Genomic DNA, 20224 nt, shown 5'->3' on the forward strand with positions numbered 1-20224 from the left:
CAGCGGTGGATTAGCTGCCAATGGTGGCGGTTTCCTTTTGGCGCACCCTACGCATCCCTTAAGAATATTCGCCACGTCGTTACCCATCCCCGGCCAATAATAGTCTCGCTGGATTAGGGCGAGCGTTTTGTGAAAACCCAGATGCATGAGCCGTTCATGAGCTGCCAGAACAACCCTACCCCGCATAGCAACAGGCACAACGAGCGCGTGACGCCGGGACATGTTGTCCCACCTCATCAAAAGGCCCTGTCTGCACACCCAGGAACCGACCCGCGCCTCCCCTTCTTCGGGAGCGCCAACTTTCCGACGTAGCGTAAGTAGGGAGCTGTCGGACATCTGGAGGCGGCCCCACTCAATGAGGGGCAACGACAACAGCGAATCCCTCCCCGTGGGGGCGTCCTCTCCCGGGGTTTCAGTGGCGGCGAGCGCAACTCCCGGGGTGCCGGCGACCGGGGGTTTGCACCGCGCTGATCCCAACAAACATGTGCAGTCCGTGCACGGCGGCAACCGCGACAAGGCGTCCGCGTTTGAGTGCCGCAACCCCTTGCGGTAAATCGTCGTGAATTGGTAGTCTTGAAGGACCTCCAACCATCGGGACAATTGGCCCGATGGCTGTGCCACGCGCATAGCGTATTGTAGAGCAGCATGGTCCGTCCGGACCGTAAAATGACGGCCGTAAAGATACGGCCTGAATTGCTGTGTAAAAAACACAATGGCTAACAATTCACGACGAGTTACGCAATAGCGTTGTTCTGCGGGGGAAAGAACCCTACTACCGTAGGCGACCACCCGTTCAACCCCCCCGACCACCTGTGAGAGCACCCCCCCGATACCCGTATTGCTGGCGTCCGTGTCAAGCAAAAACGGTTGTGTGAAATCGGGGTAACACAAGGGGGGAGCCTGCACCAAAGCGTCACGGAGGGAGCAGAACGCAGCCTCCTCTTCCGCCCCCCAGTGAAACCTCACACCCTTAGCCGTCAAAGCGTGCAGGGGCTTGGCTATGGTGGCAAATTGCTTGACAAAACGACGGTAATAGGAGGCAAAACCAATGAAACTACGAACCTCCGTGACCGAGGTTGGCGTTGGCCATGAGCGGACGCAATGCGTCTTAGCAGGGTCCGTCGAGATCCCTGAACGACTCACGATATGGCCCAAATACCTGACCGATTCCCGAAGCAGAAAACATTTAGCCGGTTTAAATTTAAGCTTAGCGGAACGCATCCTGAGGAACACCGCTCTCAGTCGCTGGAGGTGCTCCTCGAAAGTCCGACTAAAGACGATAATATCGTCAAGATAAATCAAACAGGTATCCCATTGGAGGCCCGACAAAACCAATTCCATGAGTCTCTGGAACGTGGCGGGAGCGGAATGTAAGCCCATGGGCAAACGGTTGAATTCAAATAGGCCCCCAGGTGTCCGGAAAGCAGTTTTAGGTTTTGACTCGTTATCGAGTGGCAATTGCCAAAATCCAGAAAGCAGATCGAGTGTGGAAAAAAACTGCGCTCCCGCCAAGGCATCCAGCGACTCATCCATCCTGGGGAGCGGATACGCATCCGCCATCGAGATTTTGTTTAAGCGGCGGAAATCGACACAAAACCGCAAGGACCCGTCCTGTTTCTTTACTAGGACAATAGGAGCACCCCACGGACTAGAAGAGGGCGAAATGATATCGGCCGCCAACATATCATTAACCGCCGATTGCACATGTTCCTTCTCGGCCGGGCTGAGCCGGAAGGGATTCTGACGAATAGGGGCCGCGTCCCCTGTAGCTATGTGGTGGCGCAACAGGTCAGTGCAGCCGATATCGTACTTATGTTTGCTGAACACGTCAGCAAACTCGATGAGCAAACCCCTCAATGCTCCCAATTGCACCCCGGACAAGTTAGCGGAACCCGCACACAGCGAGTCCAACCACTCAGTCCCCTCATCACTTTGAGGATGCGACTCGACAGTGAAATCTGCTTGAGCCACGAGCCGTTCCTCAACGGGTAGCGGCGCGGCGTGAGCCAGCACCGTTCCCTGCGCAATTACGGCCGGCCGCGACCCCGTATTCAGGACCATTACGAACGGCTCACTGTCCCCTCTCACCATGGTTTGAGCAACCGCTAAATCGAGGCCCTTACTGGCTCTGTTTGACGGCCCCAACAGCACCCCCTGTGCCTCCGCACCCACCTCGAGTGGCTTCCTGAACCGAAGGGGTACTAACATTTGCGATCCCGGGGGCACCCGTACAGTGTGAGTCGCCAGCGCCTGCACCGTCGCACAAACCGTGCGCACTTTGGTAGGGCTCGACAAGAAGGCAACCCGCCGACCTGACGGAAGCTCTATGCAGGCCTGATCTATAAGAATTTTGATGGGCATTTTTGACAAAAAGTCCGTACCTAGCAAACAGGGAACGGCCAGCGATGATGATACAAAAATAGGGCCCGCTAATTTAATGTCACCAATGCAAATAGTCGCCCGAATCTGGCCGATGATCCCCAGGGATCCCCCATTCGCCGCATAAAATGGCACGTCTACTGGCAGAAGGGGTCTACTTTGGACGGGAAGAATGTTATAAATAAGGTCCGAGATGATGGTGGCCGACGCACCCGTGTCAACAAGCACCCGGACCTCAACCCCGTCAATGAACCCCGTTACCACGGACGACCCGGCTGACGCAGCCACGATCCTGTGGGCCAATTCGGACCACTCGACTGCTTGCGGGCCGCGTACGGACCCCCCTCGCTGAATTGAACCCCCGGCACCCAGCCGCGAACCCCCCACCGCGAAGCGGCGACCCGAATGTGCCGTGTTTTTGGACCGAACGTGTGAGGTGCCGCGACTTGCCGGGTTTTGTTGGGATGACTTGTGGCCCTGGTCGTCGTCCCGACGTGGTCCTGCGGCGCGCTGACGCGGGGCCCGGCACCCGGCTGCGACGTGACCCCGAAGGCCGCAGTTGTAGCAGACGACGGACGTCGTAGGTTTCGGTTGCTCCAGCTTGCGGGGCGAACGTGTGGGCGAACGACCTCCCGTTCTCCACTCCCCCGGACGCGATGCAGCGAAGGCCTGCTCCTGCACCGCAGCTGGCTGAGGTTCGGCGATCGTGGCGGCCAGTGCCGCGTTCCCCGGCCATTTGCAGACGACCCCCGGCTTGCGTTTGAGGACCTCGTACGCGTGAATGCTCGTGGCGATCGCCAGGGAGCAGATCTCCATCTCGTCTGCCACGTTGATGGGGACCCCCAACTCGTGGGCCAACACCAGCAGCTGCTCCGTCACCATGGCGTCCTTCCCCTCCTTATCCATGCGGGGAAAAGCTGCGTCCGCCAAGGCGAGTAGTGCCGTGCGGTAGGCTAGCGTCGTTTCCCCAGCCACCTTCCGCCGATCGTAGAACTGGTGGCGACACGTGGAGGGCGGCCCGAACACCTTCGCCATCAGGTGTAGTGCGGCCTGGAGCGTAGAGCGGGACGACCTTGCAGCAGATGTGAAGGCTGCAAGCGCGTCGTCGTCAAGCATCGCTGGCAACGCACGCAGGGCAGTGGTGTCGGACCACCCCGACATCTCCTGATGAGCGAGGAACCTTCGTTGGAAGGCTCCCCAGTCGCCCCCATCCGCCTTGAACGCCGACAGCGCGGGCAATCTTTGCTGGAGGACCCGATCGTCGTCGACGTCGGAGAGATTTTCCCGCGCTCCGCTGGAGTTGTGTAAAATGTCGGCTCGGTTGTCAGGCGCAAAATGGAGGGCTCCGGCGCGCGCTGATGACGTGGGCTGCGCTGCGCGGAGGTGTCCGGCCACGTGGCGTCCGTGTTTCCCGCCAATCAATGGCGGCCCCTCAAAAACGGCGGGAACTTCCAGACTTTTGGCGCGAAGCGCCTTTTGGCGGGATCCCGCCAGCCTCGCTCCTTCCTCCAACCCCGCAGCCGTTTTCCCGCCCGCTGGAACGGAGATCTCGGCCAAGATTGCAGCGGCGGCGAGCAGCAACTCCGCCAACCGGGAGTGTGCGTCTTGGAGGCTGGTGTCGGAGGCAAGCAGAGCGTCGGCCATCACCGCGAGGTGCTGCATCGGCGGCCATTCCTCGTCCTCTCCTCCCGAGGTTGGTGTCCCCGGTACGCCGTCGTCATCCCGACCTCGCTCGTGGGTACGGGTAGTCTTCCTTGTGTCCATACTTCTTGAAGACAGGTTTACTTCTGACGCCAGTTGTAATGTAGTAACTCGGCGGGAGACGACTTCACGGGTAACACACTCTTTATTTTATCAAACTTGGTTACAGGTGACTAACACCTACTTTGTATCTCGGGTGACAAACACCCACTTAGCTACTTGGCGACTAACGCCCACTGAGCTACTCGGATGACCCACATCCACTTAGTACTCGGGTGACAAACACCCACTTAGCTACTTGGCGACTAACGCCCACTGAGCTACTCGGATGACCAGCATCCACTTAGCTACTCGGCGACTAACGCCACTGGGCTACTCGGATGACCAACATCCACTTAGTACTCGGGTGACAAACACCCACTTAGCTACTTGGCGACTAACGCCCACTGAGCTACTCGGATGACCAACATCCACTTAGCTACTCGGCGACTAACGCCACTGAGCTACTCGGATGACTAACATCCACTTAGCTACTCGGCGACTAACGCCACTGAGCTACTCGGATGACTAACATCCACTTAGCTACTCGGCGACTAACGCCACTGAGCTACTCGGATGACCAACATCCACTTAGCGACGAAGTCTTCAGCTCCGTCTTCGGGTCTTCAACTGGGTAACTCTCCCCGAGTGCTCTCGCGCGTCCCCCTTTATACCCCACCTGCGGACGTCGCTGCGAGCACCCACTTATTCGACCAATCGCCGGGCGCTGGCTACGATCCTCTTTTCCCACATCTCATCGTGCCTCACCACTCACTCCGCGCCGCCCCGTCATCTGTCACTCCCGGCGCGCGCGTCCACACCACGCCCACAACGCGTGCCCAACCCCGCACCCCGCGCCGCCCCGTGATCCATCACTGTCACAGTCGGCGCACGTCAATACCACCACTACACATACACACTCACTCACATATATACATATATCTACACAAATATCCCCCGTATAGCCTCTAAGAGACTGTTGGGGTAAGTCCTGGAAGCGAGCACCTATTAAGGCTGGCACGGCAGACGAGGGAGTGGGTGGCCAACACCACGCCCGGCCGCCTTTGTCTCCCCTGTGGTGATGTTTACACACCATACCAGGTACTCATTTGAGGCTGAGTCGACCTAGGAGAGGCCCGGGACCGGTTCAGATAATCGTCGCCGGTGTTGGCCGTGAGCGGGAATCGAACCCGGGTCGCCAGGTTCATAGCGCAGCGCGCTAACCGCTGCACCACCGCTCCCCACTCCAGACGACACACACACCCACACACCCACACCATGCCCTCCAGACGACACACACACACCCACCCACGGCCTCGGCCAAGCGATGGATCCAAAATCCTGGTCCGTAACATTTGCTTTGTCGCAATTCCGCCGGGAGCAACGAGGAGCACGGGAAATGAGAGGCGACTTAAGGCGAAGAAATGACAATGCACCCCGCCCCCCCGCCCCCCCGCCCCCCCCCGGGGAGAGGGGGGAGGAGGCAGTCTCGCGCGTTCTGAGCATCCTCAACTCTTCGCTCCGCTCCCCAGGATACATCGACAGCACCCACTTGTCCTCCGCCGCGCTTTAACGCCGTCGGCTTCCTGTGAACTATGGGGTCCGCGCGATCTGTTGTGCGTCCGCTCTACATCATCCTTATTGAAACACGCATGTCGAACGTGAAAGGAGAGGTGGGGTTGGTGGGATTGGGGGCAGGTGGGGGGGGTGAAGTGCTGGCGCAGTGCGCCTGGCGCATTGCGCTCTTTGAACCCAGCGGTGAGCCGCGTCTGTTGAGTCCCAGGCCATGGCTAATGAACGATGTTGCAATGCGGATTTGAAGAAGTCGCCCTCCAATACTAAAAAAATAACAGAGGGCTAGGGGGGGGGAGAGACGCTCAACAACGAGCGGAGCCCCGCGGCGGCTCAAACACAGCGAGCGGGCACCTGCGGTGCTTCTGCGAGTCATTTCAAGTCGGTCAACCCATGGCACCTTGATCAGCCCACCTCCTCCGACCATCGTGGTGAAGTATGGACAAACGACCCCCATGATCAAGACGGCGTGGGGGGATGCCTTAATCCAGCAGTGGATCGACACATGGCTCAATATCATTATGCTAACGAGTTAGCACAAGAGGTCGCCGGTTCGATCTCCTGGTACGGCAGCCGAAACGATGGTGCGAGTTTCTGAAATTCTGCAACCTCCGTCCACCCAGCAGCAGACGTGGGCACAACGGTTGAGCGGCAGGTCGCGTGTAATAGGGTGAAGTGGTGTAGTGCACAGTGTATAGTAATGGAGTGTATAGTAGTGTTGTGCATAGTGTATAGTAATGTAGTGCATAGTAGTGTAGTGCATAGTGTATAGTAATGGAGTATATAGTAGTGTAGTGCATAGTGTATAGTAATGGAGTATATAGTAGTGTAGTGCATAGTGTATAGTAATGTAGTGCATAGTAGTGTAGTGCATAGTGTATAGTAATGGAGTATATAGTAGTGTAGTGCACAGTGTATAGTAATGGAGTATATAGTAGTGTAGTGCACAGTGTATAGTAATGGAGTATATAGTAGTGTAGTGCATAGTGTATAGTAATGGAGTATATAGTAGTGTAGTGCACAGTGTATAGTAATGGAGTATATAGTAGTGTAGTGCACAGTGTATAGTAATGGAGTATATAGTAGTGTAGTGCATAGTGTATAGTAATGGAGTATATAGTAGTGTAGTGCATAGTGTATAGTAATGGAGTATATTGTAGTGTAGTGCACAGTGTATAGTAATGGAGTATATAGTAGTGTAGTGCATAGTGTATAGTAATGTAGTGCATAGTAGTGTAGTGCATAGTGTATAGTAATGGAGTATATAGTAGTGTAGTGCACAGTGTATAGTAATGGAGTACATAGTAGTGTAGTGCACAGTGTATAGTAATGGAGTATATAGTAGTGTAATGCATAGTGTATAGTAATGTAGTGCATAGTAGTGTAGTGCATAGTGTATAGTAATGGAGTATATAGTAGTGTAGTGCACAGTGTATAGTAATGGAGTATATAGTAGTGTAGTGCATAGTGTATAGTAATGGAGTATATAGTAGTGTAGTGCATAGTGTATAGTAATGTAGTGCATAGTAGTGTAGTGCATAGTGTATAGTAATGGAGTATATAGTAGTGTAGTGCACAGTGTATAGTAATGGAGTACATAGTAGTGTAGTGCACAGTGTATAGTAATGGAGTATATAGTAGTGTAGTGCATAGTGTATAGTAATGTAGTGCATAGTAGTGTAGTGCATAGTGTATAGTAATGGAGTATATAGTAGTGTAGTGCACAGTGTATAGTAATGGAGTATATAGTAGTGTAGTGCATAGTGTATAGTAATGGAGTATATAGTAGTGTAATGCACAGTGTATAGTAATGGAGTATATAGTAGTGTAGTGCATAGTGTATAGTAATGTAGTGCATAGTAGTGTAGTGCATAGTGTATAGTAATGGAGTATATAGTAGTGTAGTGCATAGTGTATAGTAATGGAGTATATAGTAGTGTAGTGCATAGTGTATAGTAATGGAGTACATAGTAGTGTAGTGCACAGTGTATAGTAATGGAGTATATAGTAGTGTAGTGCATAGTGTATAGTAATGGAGTATATTGTAGTGTAGTGCACAGTGTATAGTAATGGAGTGTATAGTAGTGTAGTGCATAGTGTATAGTAATGGAGTGTATAGTAGTGTAGTGCATAGTGTATATTAATGGAGTATATAGTAGTGTAGTGCATAGTGTATATTAATGGAGTATATAGTAGTGTAGTGCATAGTGTATAGTAATGGAGTATATAGTAGTGTAGTGCATAGTGTATAGTAATGGAGTATATAGTAGTGTAGTGCATAGTGTATAGTAATGGAGTATATAGTTAATGAGGTGGCCGAGCGGCCCATCGGTTTGCCGAATCGGGCGGTCACGACGGATCGTCGGCTGCAAGCGATATCCCCAATTCGTTGGTGGCGCCCCTCTCACGAATCCGCCCTGAGCGCGGTGAAGTACGGCCAATGAAAACCGCCCCCCCACCCCCACGACCGACGCGGCGTGGGGAGCCCCTCGTACAGGAGAAAGGACAGAGCCTGTATAGTATCGTCGCGTTGAACGTCGACGCGTCGCGTCTCTTGACTGATGCACGTGCAGACCGAGCCAACAATTCCCGCCCCCCCCCCCACCACGTACGCATGCGCAAACCCAATCAGTGTCCGGGCAGAGTCGTGAGACTCTCACTCTTCGTTCTCACCCCCCCTCCCCCCCACGTTCTTCTCGACTTGAAGACATGGCGGATTTGAGACTGACTGACATGGGCAGATAAGCGCTTTAAAGCGCTTTAAAGCAACCGCTAAGAGTAAAATGCAGCGCTTCGTTTAACCTCTGCCTAACTTTTCAGATGACCACTTGCAGTTTTCTTTTGGTTTGCACGCGTTTCATTCATGGCCACTAAACACCTCATTTGCTGTGCAATTTTCCTGAAGGACTCGGCACTCATTCTCTGCAACGTTGAAGGTTTTTCTTCTTCTTTTGTCTTTGTGTTGTTGTTGTTGTATTAGTAGCTGTGCTCGAGCACCACCACGTATCTCCCTTCTAAAATAGCCGGAGAAGTTGGATAAACGGAATCATCCGTTCAAACTCGCACATATTCAAACACTACAGAGTAGTCCAGATATCTTCTGACCCCCACCCTCCCCCCAATTAATTGACCCCTAACTTATTTTCCTTTGAATATTCATTTCTGTTTGAAATAAAGCTGACTTAAAAAAAAGTGTTAAGATAATTTGGGGGTTACAAGACATCTGGACCACCCTGTACGTTCCTTGCCGCCATTCACAAATTAAGTGACAGCGATTTCTCCATGGAATATTGTGCCAGGCTAAGTGCCCCTCCGGGCCGTGTTGAAGTGTGGAAGGCTCGCTGGAAGGAGGTTACATGACAGACCGAGGAGTTGATTGAGGGGGGGTGATTGACTGAAATGACTGTCAGATGCAATACCTGGGCTGCCCACTGTGCCAGGGTGCTGTTTTAGCCGCCCGGTGCTCCGCTCTTTGTTGTGTGTCTCTCTGAGCCCAGCCCTCCGTTGTTATTGGAGGGTGACTTCCTCAAACCACCTTGCAGCATCCTTCATGATCCTCCTTCACAGAGGGCGATTTCACACCACGAGCACCAGCTATTTGCAAGTCCAATTCATTCCAAATCCTTCTGTCCCATGTCAGCCCACCTCTTATTCAGCCCTTAGGGGCCGTCCATAAATGACGTCACGCGATTTTGGACGATTTTTTACCCCCCACCCCCCCCCCCTTTCGTCACACGGCGTCACAAAAAATCAGACCCCCCCTCAAATATGACGTCACAAAGCTTTGCCCCCCCACCCAAAAAAAACATGTTTCAAATCGCTTTAAACTATTGTCACTGTAGTGCGTATTTAGTGTGGCGCTGCACTCTGATGTTGTAGGAGAAAACATTTAATAAAAAGCATATTTCATTAAGTAGAACGAGTTGTCTGTATTTATTTAAAGTTGCGCATTTTGATGTAATGTCACATTTCTAACCCCCCCCCCTCGTCACACATCGTCTCGAATGTCTGACCCCCCTAGGTGCGTGACGTCATTTATGGACGGCCCCTTGCTGCACCGTGGTAGCCCCCTCTATCCGGCCAAACAGACGCTGCTTGGGCATGCGGTGGCTGGAAATGCGGGCTATATGACTCAACCGACGCAACCTCGCCTGCCTAAGGAGCTCACCGATGCGACTGTGTCCAGGACTTTCCAGGATCTGTGGGCTCCTAACATAATCCACCCTTACACAATCTAATCCAATACCAATACCCCGCCACTCGCCACAAAGTGACAGTGCCATCACCACGGCGCCTGTGCCAGGCCAGGTGCACTTTGATGCAACGTGAAGTGTCGAAGGCTCGCAGACAGGAGGTCACAGGGCAGATGCAAGTGCAAAGGGTTGGCTGACTGAGATGACTGGTAGATGCACCACCAGCTGTACCCCTATTGTGCGAACGTGGGGTATTTTAGACTCCCGGCGCTCCACTAGTTGTTGTGAGCGTCGCTCCTCTGCCCTCCGTTGTTGGTGGAGGGCGACTGCATCCACTGCCCAGTAGCAGAAGCATCCTTCACGAGCCTCCTCTGCAGTGGCCGATCTGGGTGCCGGTCTTTGGCAAGTCCATTCAGCTCCACATCCTCCTGTACCGCATCCATCCACATTCCAAACACAGACGCACACACACACACGGCAAGACAAAGCGGACTGCTGAGGCACACACACAAATACAAAGATCCCCCATATAGCCTGGGACAGACTGTTGGGGCAAGTGCTGTGAGTGAGAGCACACACACGCACTCACGGACACACACATTCGTTCAAACACACACACACATTAGAAGCCAAACGCATGCACACGCAACATTTGTATATAAATGAAATGTTAACCACAGCAACATAATGTAGCTGTACCCTGTACATCCATATATATGTAATGCGGGCGTAAGCGACCTTCCGGATGTGACGTCACGGGGGGTGGAGTCATGTGACGTGGGGGGAAGGTTCGGGGCCTTAAGCGGGTAAACCGGAAGGGGAAGGCAGTCGGGGTGTGAGCGGAAAAGAGTGAGGCCACGCGGGCGAGTGTGGAGAGGGGGGGCGCCGACGGCCATCGGGAGCCAACCCCGAAGATAAGAGGAAGCTGCGGAGTGGTGTGCAGCTGCAGAGGAGACAGCCAGGGGGCTGCGTGTTAGAGGCAGCGGTGTGGCTGCCAGGAGGAGCTGCGGAGAGAGAGAGAGAGGGGGCTGCTTGTTAGAGGCAGCGGTGTGGCTGCCAGGAGGAGCTGCGGAGAGAGAGAGAGAGAGCAAGAAGCTGTCAGAGCTGCGGAGGGAGAAGAGCAGCAGCGAGTACAGCCAAGGGGGGCTGTGTGAGAGAAACAGCAGCGGAGCTGCTGTTGTGGATCGGGCCGACATTGGAGTCAGCACCGTGGAGAAGCTACAGAGTAAAGACAGCCGTGTGGGTGTACAGCACGAACCGAATAATAAAGGACACTGAGCCAGACATCGTGGTCCAGTCGTTTATTACACTGGTGTCGGAAGTGCAACGGCATGTCGAAACAAGTGAGGAAGAAAGTTAATCCGGCGCCTGCATCGGCTTCTTCGTCCGACGACGACGAACTCCCTCCAACCACGGATCCTGTTGGGGTGGTGGAGGAGAGCCCGGCTGAGGCGACCACGGGAACGGGAGTGGAGGATGTTGGCGCGGTGGCGGGTCCGTCGACATCATCAGACGCGGATCAACGATGGCAAGCGATGGCGGTACAACTGGAGGCACTTAAGGACGTCCTTGCGCATCTATGCCATCTCGTCGCGCCAGGGACGATGGATGATGCAAGTGGTGCTCCGCGGGCCGCCACGTTGCCTGTCCTGCCGCCGCCATTGCCCACGCGGCAAGAGGCCGCCATTTTGCGCGCTCCGTGGCGCCAAACCGCCATCTTGGCCACGCCGCGGGCCGACGCCATTTTGAATTTGCCATCACAACCACCACCATTGGAAGACGGCGGGAAGAGGAGTCGGAGTCGCCACCTTACAACGGTTAAAGAATTTTCCGTCGGTGGGGACTGGAGCGCGTTCGCCTGCCGCTTCTTGGCGGCGGTACGCACAGCAAGATGGACCGATGCGGAGGCTTTGGAGGTGTTGCCGACTCTCCTGGACGACGAATCTGTCCGATTCTTCCGTTCCATAACGACCGATAAGAAGGCAACTTTACGTGGTGTTTTTCAAGAAATGGCCGATGCTTATGAGCCACCAGATGATGCGCATCGGCGATTCGCTCAACGACAACGAGCACCAGAGGAGTCGCCCGTGGCGTTCAGGGGTGCGGTGCTGGAGCTGGCCATGGCAGCTTATCCTGAGACGCCACAGGACCTGCTCGAGCCTCTCATATTAGGGAAAATGTTGGAGCTGTCTCGGGATCTAGGGATCCCCATGCCTGTGTGTGGGCATGAGAAGCTAACTTCCCGGACGGCTGCTAAGTGTCTCGATGCGCAATTCAACCTCCGTCGCTGGAAACAAGTGACGGCGTGGACGGGGGGGCCCGTCAAAGAAGGGGATGCGCTGGGGTGGAACCCTGCGCAGGCCGTCTATGTTCCGGATGACCGGGGCCCTCAACAACTGACGGCCGCCTCCGCTCCATGGACGGGACGCGGCGGGCCGAGACCGCGCGCGGTGCTACCAGAACGGGGCCGTCAGGAGGCGAGGCCTGCGCTTCGGCGCAACGAGGCCGAATGTTTCCGCTGCGGGCGTAGGGGCCACTACGCCAGAGATTGCTGGGCCCGCTTCCCGGCTCCGCCGCAGCAGGAGGCCTCGGCACCGGTCAAGTCGGCTAAAGATCCTCCGAAACAGACAGGCCGGCCGTGACATTGCGGGGGACGAGGGGCCCTGCTCGGAGGACGCCTGCCAGGTCTGCGGGACCTTCGAGCCCTGCAGCCCTTCCGACCCAGCTGCGGGCACGGTCACAGGACAAGCCCAAGACTAACTCTTTAGAGACACGGGACGGCGGTGGACTTCCAGCTGCGACAGGGGGATTACCCCCTGTCGTTCCTCGACTTTCATCGCGTTCCCGTTCTGCGAGTGGGCCGCCGACCGTCCGGGACGGGCCGGCGACCCGCACACGTTCCAAATCGCTTACGTTTCGTTGATTGTTGTTGTCTTGTTATTTTCTTCTTACAGTTGTATTTATTGCATGCTTTTTGTACGTTCGTTGATGTTAATTGCGTTGTTGTTGTTGTTCTTGCTGTTACATTGTATGCTTAGTGTCCTTTAGGGGGGGAAGCTCGGTTCGCCGCATTACGATTTGCTATTGGTCAGCCGAGGTCGGCTGGGATTTTTCTACGGGGGAGGGTGGTGTAATGCGGGCGTAAGCGACCTTCCGGATGTGACGTCATGGGGGGTGGAGTCATGTGACGTGGGGGGAAGGTTCGGGGCCTTAAGCGGGTAAACCGGAAGGGGAAGGCAGTCGGGGTGTGAGCGGAAAAGAGTGAGGCCACGCGGGCGAGTGTGGAGAGGGGGGGCGCCGACGGCCATCGGGAGCCAACCCCGAAGATAAGAGGAAGCTGCGGAGTGGTGTGCAGCTGCAGAGGAGACAGCCAGGGGGCTGCGTGTTAGAGGCAGCGGTGTGGCTGCCAGGAGGAGCTGCGGAGAGAGAGAGAGAGGGGGCTGCGTGTTAGAGGCAGCGGTGTGGCTGCCAGGAGGAGCTGCGGAGAGAGAGAGAGAGAGCAAGAAGCTGTCAGAGCTGCGGAGGGAGAAGAGCAGCAGCGAGTACAGCCAAGGGGGGCTGTGTGAGAGAAACAGCAGCGGAGCTGCTGTTGTGGATCGGGCCGACATTGGAGTCAGCACCGTGGAGAAGCTACAGAGTAAAGACAGCCGTGTGGGTGTACAGCACGAACCGAATAATAAAGGACACTGAGCCAGACATCGTGGTCCAGTCGTTTATTACATATATATAAAAAATGCTGCATTGTTTGTGTTCCGCATAACGTTTTTCAAATATTTCAAAACTACCGCAACCGATGTTTTTTGTACTATTTTCCGTTCTCAAAAACTGCTTTCAAAAGAAGTCTCCTCTCTCCGTTATGTTCAGCCTCACTTCATCCGTTCGTGCTTTTCGCGTCCGTGTTTGTGTGTGTGTTTGGGGACTCGAGTTTGATTCCCGCTCACGGCCAACACCAGTGATGATTATCTGATCCGGTTCTGGGCCACCTAGGTCGACTCAGCCTCAAATGAGTACCTGGTGTGGTGTGTATACTTCGCCACTGGGGAGACAAAGGCGGCCGGGCGTGGTGCTGGCCACCCACTCCCTCGTGTGCAGTTCCGGCCTTCAGGCCTTCAATGGTGCCGCTCGCTAACACCACTGGCACCAAACAACTGTAATGGCTATGCGGGGGATCTTTGTTTTTGGGGAGCGGTAGTGTAGCTGTTAGCGCGCTGCGCTACGAACCCAGCGACCCGAGTTCGATTCCCGCTCACGGACCAACACCAGTGACAATTTTCTGAAAGGGTCCTGGGCCTCCCCTAGGTCGGCTCAGCCTCAAATGAGTACCTGGTGCGATGTGTAAGTATCGCCACTTGGGGAGACAAAGGCTGCCGGGCGTGGTGCTGGTCACCCACAGCATCGTGTGTTCGTGCCGGCCGTCATAGGCGATACTCGCTAACAGCACTTGCCCCAACAGCCTGTTAAGGCTACACGGGGGATCTTTGTCTTTGTTTCTGCGTGCGTCTGCCGAGGAGCTTTGTAGTCACGCGCCAGTCGTAGAGAACACACTGTAGCGTGGAGCGGAAGCTTTGAATTAAACATGACGTGCCATATACCAACACCTCTGGCGGTCCTACAAGCACGGGATATATCACAAACGCTAACATTTGGCCAGGCCACAACCTCGCACAGATATATAAATGCCAAAGTTCTATGAGAAAACCACCCCAGGCAGTAATTTTCAAAGGCCCAATAAATAAAGGTAATAAAACCACACACACACACGGACGATGAACAGAGGCAATAATTTTGCCAATTCTTTTATGTTCATATATTTTTTTTTTATAAATATACGTAATGATCATGCTCATTGTTGGTATTGGTGATTTTAATTATTGGCAAATTCTGTTGTTCTTAAATACTTTTAAAATTTCAATGACTAATATGAAAAAATAATGATATATTTAATGAAGATATTAAAACATTATTGCGAGGTGCGCACTCCAATCGCTCACACCTCTGCTGGTGGAAGAGCTATTGAGCTTTAGAGCGTCTCGTGAGAGAGATTTTGGCCTACTGTCCCACACTGACCAGATGTCTTGGAAGAGGTGGGAGTTACCCACACTTGATCCCAGGACACGTCACCTGACGATTGGCTAACTGCTGTGGAACCCATTGATTCTATTAAACGGACATTGGGCTGCATGGGGCATTTAATAAAATTACAATTTTGATTAGAAAACGAATTAAGTACTATCATTATTATTTAATGTAATTACCATTAGAGTTTTGCATGCAGACACCGCGAATTTCGTTCAAATAATCCAAATGATTGTTGGCAGGAAATAAACCTTTGTCCAATGGTCATGATGCATACTAAAAAAATCGCATCAAATGCTATCACGATAAAACGATGGGATAACATGGAGTTGTTTTATTCCTGGCGCATTCTGACACTGTCCCCCATTCACTTCTCGGACTGCATCTCTGACAGAGCTGGAGTTTCCCCATTAACCAACGTGAATGGTGAGCGAGTAAGTCGACAGTAGGGATGAGGTGCCTATTTTCTAAAATACTCCCAGAAAATCTGAAAATCTGATTAATGCGAAAAAATGATATCGCAGGAAGTATTCTGTAAACACATTTTTTTTTATTTTACCATGTACGGCCCACTGAACTATTTAGCGCTTTATCAGAAGCGACCTGGCCACAAATGGTAGGTCACAACATACTTTAAATCGCGTGTTTCTAATGCATATGCCACAGTCGATCGGAGGGTCGCGAGTCGTGGGGTAAAGTGTGGGTACCGCTGCCTCTTCCACCCTGACACCTGGCCACCGTGGAAGATTCGGCCAAATGCCCTCTCCTGAAAGGGCTGTGGGTGCAAAGGAGGCCAGCCAACAGCCAGCCAGGAAACTCGACGACGTAGGTCACGTTTCATCGCCGCGTGATACATACGCAAACCCGCACAGCCCCGCAGTGAAGTAGTACAACCCGACTATAACGCACTGCGATGTTCTCGTCAAAGATTTCCCGAGGCCCTCCTTTACTAAACACAGGAAAGAACACACCACTAGTGTAATCCTCTCTATGCGAGACTGACGGAAGCTTGAGGGTGGACGGATTTTATTCGCTTTCTCCCCCTGCCGGTCCCTATTGACGAACATTGCGGCGGTTTATCTCATCGCTCCGTCAATTTCCCTTACTTTTAACGCCGCCACACCTCGGTTTGTTGTCACGAGGCCCGGGGGAGGGGGACCGTGGTGGGCGGGGGGGGTCCAACCCGCCCCGTCATTCAGCACAAGGCACGTGAGCATCCTGCTGTTCTCACCGGCACACGAGGAACAAATGAACTCGTTTACTTGACGGATTGCTGTTTTCATATAGTTTCGGGTGGCTGTTGAGATGCGTTTAATTCCCATTTGTGTTGCGTTCGTAAATGAATGATTTAAACAACGTCGTCATCGTCATCGTGGCCATCCTTAGGCCTCTCCGTGTCGTCTCGTTATCTCTCGCGATGCTTGCGACAGCAGGAACGCGTGCACGCGAAGCCGATGTCACCGCGAGTTTAAACACATTCCTGCAGAGGGAGCTGGTAGGAACGTTGGGTTGCTCGGTCAATGGCCAGGGTCAACGGCGGCGTGGTGTATTCCACAAATATGCCCGACTGTGAGGGCGGGCACAAGCCGGCGTGAGTAGGTTAAACGTTGAGTTTTATAAGGGCACCACGGGGTGACCAGCCCCTCCCCACCCATCCCCACCCCTCCCACCCAGCCCCTCCCCACCCTCCCCACCCAGCCCCTCTCCACCCTCCCCACCCAGCCCCACCCCTCCCACCCCCCACTCAGCCCCACCCTCCCCACCCAGCCCCTCCCCACCCTCCCCACCCAGCCTCTCCCCACCCTCCCCTCTCCACCCAGCCCCACCCCTCCCATTTTTGGATGCACGACGGACGGACGGACGGACACAATAATCTCCTGTGGGCTGGTGTAACCAGGAGGTTCCTACCAGTAACATCAATCGTTAAGACACCCAAACGTTCCGAGTGCCACGCACACGATGTGGGACGTCGTCACGTCGCATCGACGTTCATCAACGTCACCTTCAACGCAGCTGAAACCAAACGCTCCGCTGGATGAGCGTCCTCCCCGTGTTAACACCATCCAGCACAAGTCTGCCAATGCCATAATCCATCGTTCCTCTGCACAGTGACTGACCTGATCGCTCCATCTCCCCGGTGGACGAGCCTCTAAGATGTGTTCTGTTCCTTAGCTGCCATTATTGCTTCCAGCGATGTGTCCTGCCCAAAGCCCATTCATATTTGTTGGCAGTTTGACTGATTTAATTCAACCGGCGAATGTTCTCTGATCTGTGTTGCTCTTTCTGTCTCAGCGTATTCCCAAGATCCACGTGAATAGTATATTTAAATGAGAAAGGTAAATGTAAATGTGACACGATTGTTTAAGGGCGCTTCATGAATTTCAATGATTATACAAAATTATTATTATTGAAAGTAGCGAGCGACATAACAGACGGGCTGACCAGAGTTAAAATATAATCCATCACTGAAATTTGTGGCAGTCGGCTTTGATCACGGGATTTCGACTCCGTTGAGTGTCATAAGCAGGGCGTGACATCATTGATCGGGCAGTTGAGGTCAGCTCCGGTAACCCTGCACTGTGGGGGGGGGGGGTTGGTGGGTCACTGTGGGGGGGGGGGGGGGTTGGTGGGTCATTGTGGGAGAGGGGGGGTTGGTGGGTCACTGGTCACTGTAGGAGGGGGGGTTTGTGGGTCACTCTGGGGGGGGGGGGGGTAATTAGTAGATCACACAAATTGTCCTGAATCTTCCTTCGCGTAGACATCATGGTGGTGCCATTTCCTTACTCGCCACGAGAAGGCGTGAGAGACAAGTGGCTGAACTCCGTCTGTTTCCATCTGTACGGGGATAGAATGTTGACCACCTTTCCCGCCTCACACACACGTACATGGGGGGTTTCCTCCATGTGCTCTGGTTTCATGCCGCGTCTTTTCACGCTAATTCATCATAGTTGGCCAAAATGTCTCAATTGAAGGACGCGCAGAGCTTCGGCCAATTTTGTTGGCGCCGTTTCTGGGACGCTTTCCCAATCGCCTGTGGTTACTTCCAAACCTCTGAGTCTACAAAAAATCCGTGCGCACGAGAAATGTCGTAACTTTAAGTCACTGGGTGCATTCATCAACGCGCAACTCTTACAACCTAGGTTATCATGCGTGCGCAATATTCATACGCTGTAAGCTCGATTGACCAGTTCTGTCTTGAGGTTTCCGCTAAACTGATGAAATGTCAGTGAAGAGTGTCGAACGTCGTGCAGTGGCAGTGCATTCCGGCCAGATGGACCGCTCCGTAGATGAGTGGGTGAGCGAGTGGGTGAGCGAGTGGGTAGGTGAGTTCCAAGCTGATGGACTGCTGAGTAAGTGAGAAAGTTAGTAAGTGGGTGAGTAGGTGAGCGAGTGGGTAAGTGAGTTCCAAGCTGATGGACTGCTGAGTAGGTGAAAAAGTTAGTAAGTGGGTGAGTGAGTGGTTAGGTGAGTTCCAAGTTGATGGACTGCTGAGTAGGTGAGAAAGTTAGTAAGTGGGTGAGTAGGTGAGCGAGTGGGAAGGTGAGTTCCAAGCTGATGGACTGCTGAGTAGGTGAGAAAGTTAGTAAGTGGGTGAGTGAGTGGTTAGGTGAGTTCCAAGTTGATGGACTGCTGAGTAGGTGAGAAAGTTAGTAAGTGGGTGAGTAGGTGAGCGAGTGGGAAGGTGAGTTCCAAGCTGATGGACTGCTGAGTAGGTGAGTAATTGGGTGAGTAGGTGAGTCGCCACGAGCTGCCGACCGAGGATGGCAATGATTGACAATGGATTGTACTCTCACACACCACGTGTGGGTGGTGGGTGTGTTCGTGGGTGGGTGCGTGTCCTGGCACACTCCACGTGTTGGTGGGTTCGTGGGTGGGTGGACCAGCACACACCACGTGTCCATCAGATAGCGTGGAGCAGCTTGGATGGAGACACTTGTAAACCGATGCCACTTGGGGAGTTTCCCTGGTGTTATGGGCAGGACCCTATGCGTGATAATATTGGAGACCCATACTGAATATCAGCAATGCTTAGAACATTATTTTATTACTTTTGAAGTCAGCAAAGGAAGCGTTATTTTAGTTTCTCCGTGATGTGATATAATAATATATATATAATGCACTGTTCCTTTCATGTGAGTTACGTTTCAGGAAAATAAGATTAATGAATATTTACTCCCGGGAATTCTCACATGATGAGTGCTGCTGCCCTAAGCTCATTTCTTGCAAGAAAGAATTAATCTGCTGTGCAGCCAATACCAAACATTACTCTCGATTGACTATTTTAGTCAATTGAGTATCATTCCACATACAAAGCACCGTGATTATGAGCAATGTGTAGCACTTCATCAATCAGTTGTGGGATTCCGTGTCAATGATTGGGATTATTTAGCCATACTTCACCGTTCTCGCCAGTATCGGGTGATGAAAGGGGGGGTAGGTGGGTAGGGTGGCTGCACCAATGCAGGGATGCAGGTACCCGCTCCACCAATCACGTTCGCCGCGGCCGGGAATCAAAAGTCAAATCGCCACCGATACAACCCGTGATCGTGATGGGTCACGGCGCAGACCCTGAAATTGCTCGCTCACGCCACCGCTGGCGGAAGGACCTCCACTAGGTGGAGCTACAGAGAGTCCCCGCTAGCTGAAAGATGCCTTGGAAGAGATGGGAGTACTCACACTTTACCCCACCACGTTACCTGCCGAGCGCCCTAACTGGTGCACGCGCGTATTCTGCTGGATGGACAGATAAAGCGGAGGGAGGGCGGTTGAACCGGCCACCTCTGGATTGCAAGTCCAGCATGGGCACCATGACACTGCAGCAACATATAGTTGCTTCTTAGGAGGTGCAAAAAAAAAGTTAACAGCTTTCAGCCGGCCCAACACTTTATCCACATGCACATGGTGTTGGATACATTATGCGCAAAAATTGAAAGATTTGAAATAATTAGGGAACCGCTAGAAATAGGTTTTGAGTAGTACATTCGCAGATCCGCAATTAATTTTACAGCCACCTTGAAAGAAAAACACCAGCATTCAACATCAATGGCACAATTCTATTCACGTGTAAAAAAACTCCCACGGCATGCGTATGAAAATATCGTTGAATAAGTTATCTTAACGCTGCTGTATTACATTTCATAGTGATGTATCGAGGTTTCAAATATTACAGCCGTACAGCCATAGAGATGGGGAGGACGAGAAGACGATAGAAGAGACGGAAATCATTCTCTTTGGTTCTTTCGGTAAAGTCACGTAGGTATAAG

Source organism: Lampetra planeri, chromosome 46, assembly GCF_965212315.1.
Source record: "Lampetra planeri chromosome 46, kcLamPlan1.2.h2, whole genome shotgun sequence".
In the NCBI taxonomy this organism is placed as follows: domain Eukaryota; kingdom Metazoa; phylum Chordata; class Hyperoartia; order Petromyzontiformes; family Petromyzontidae; genus Lampetra; species Lampetra planeri.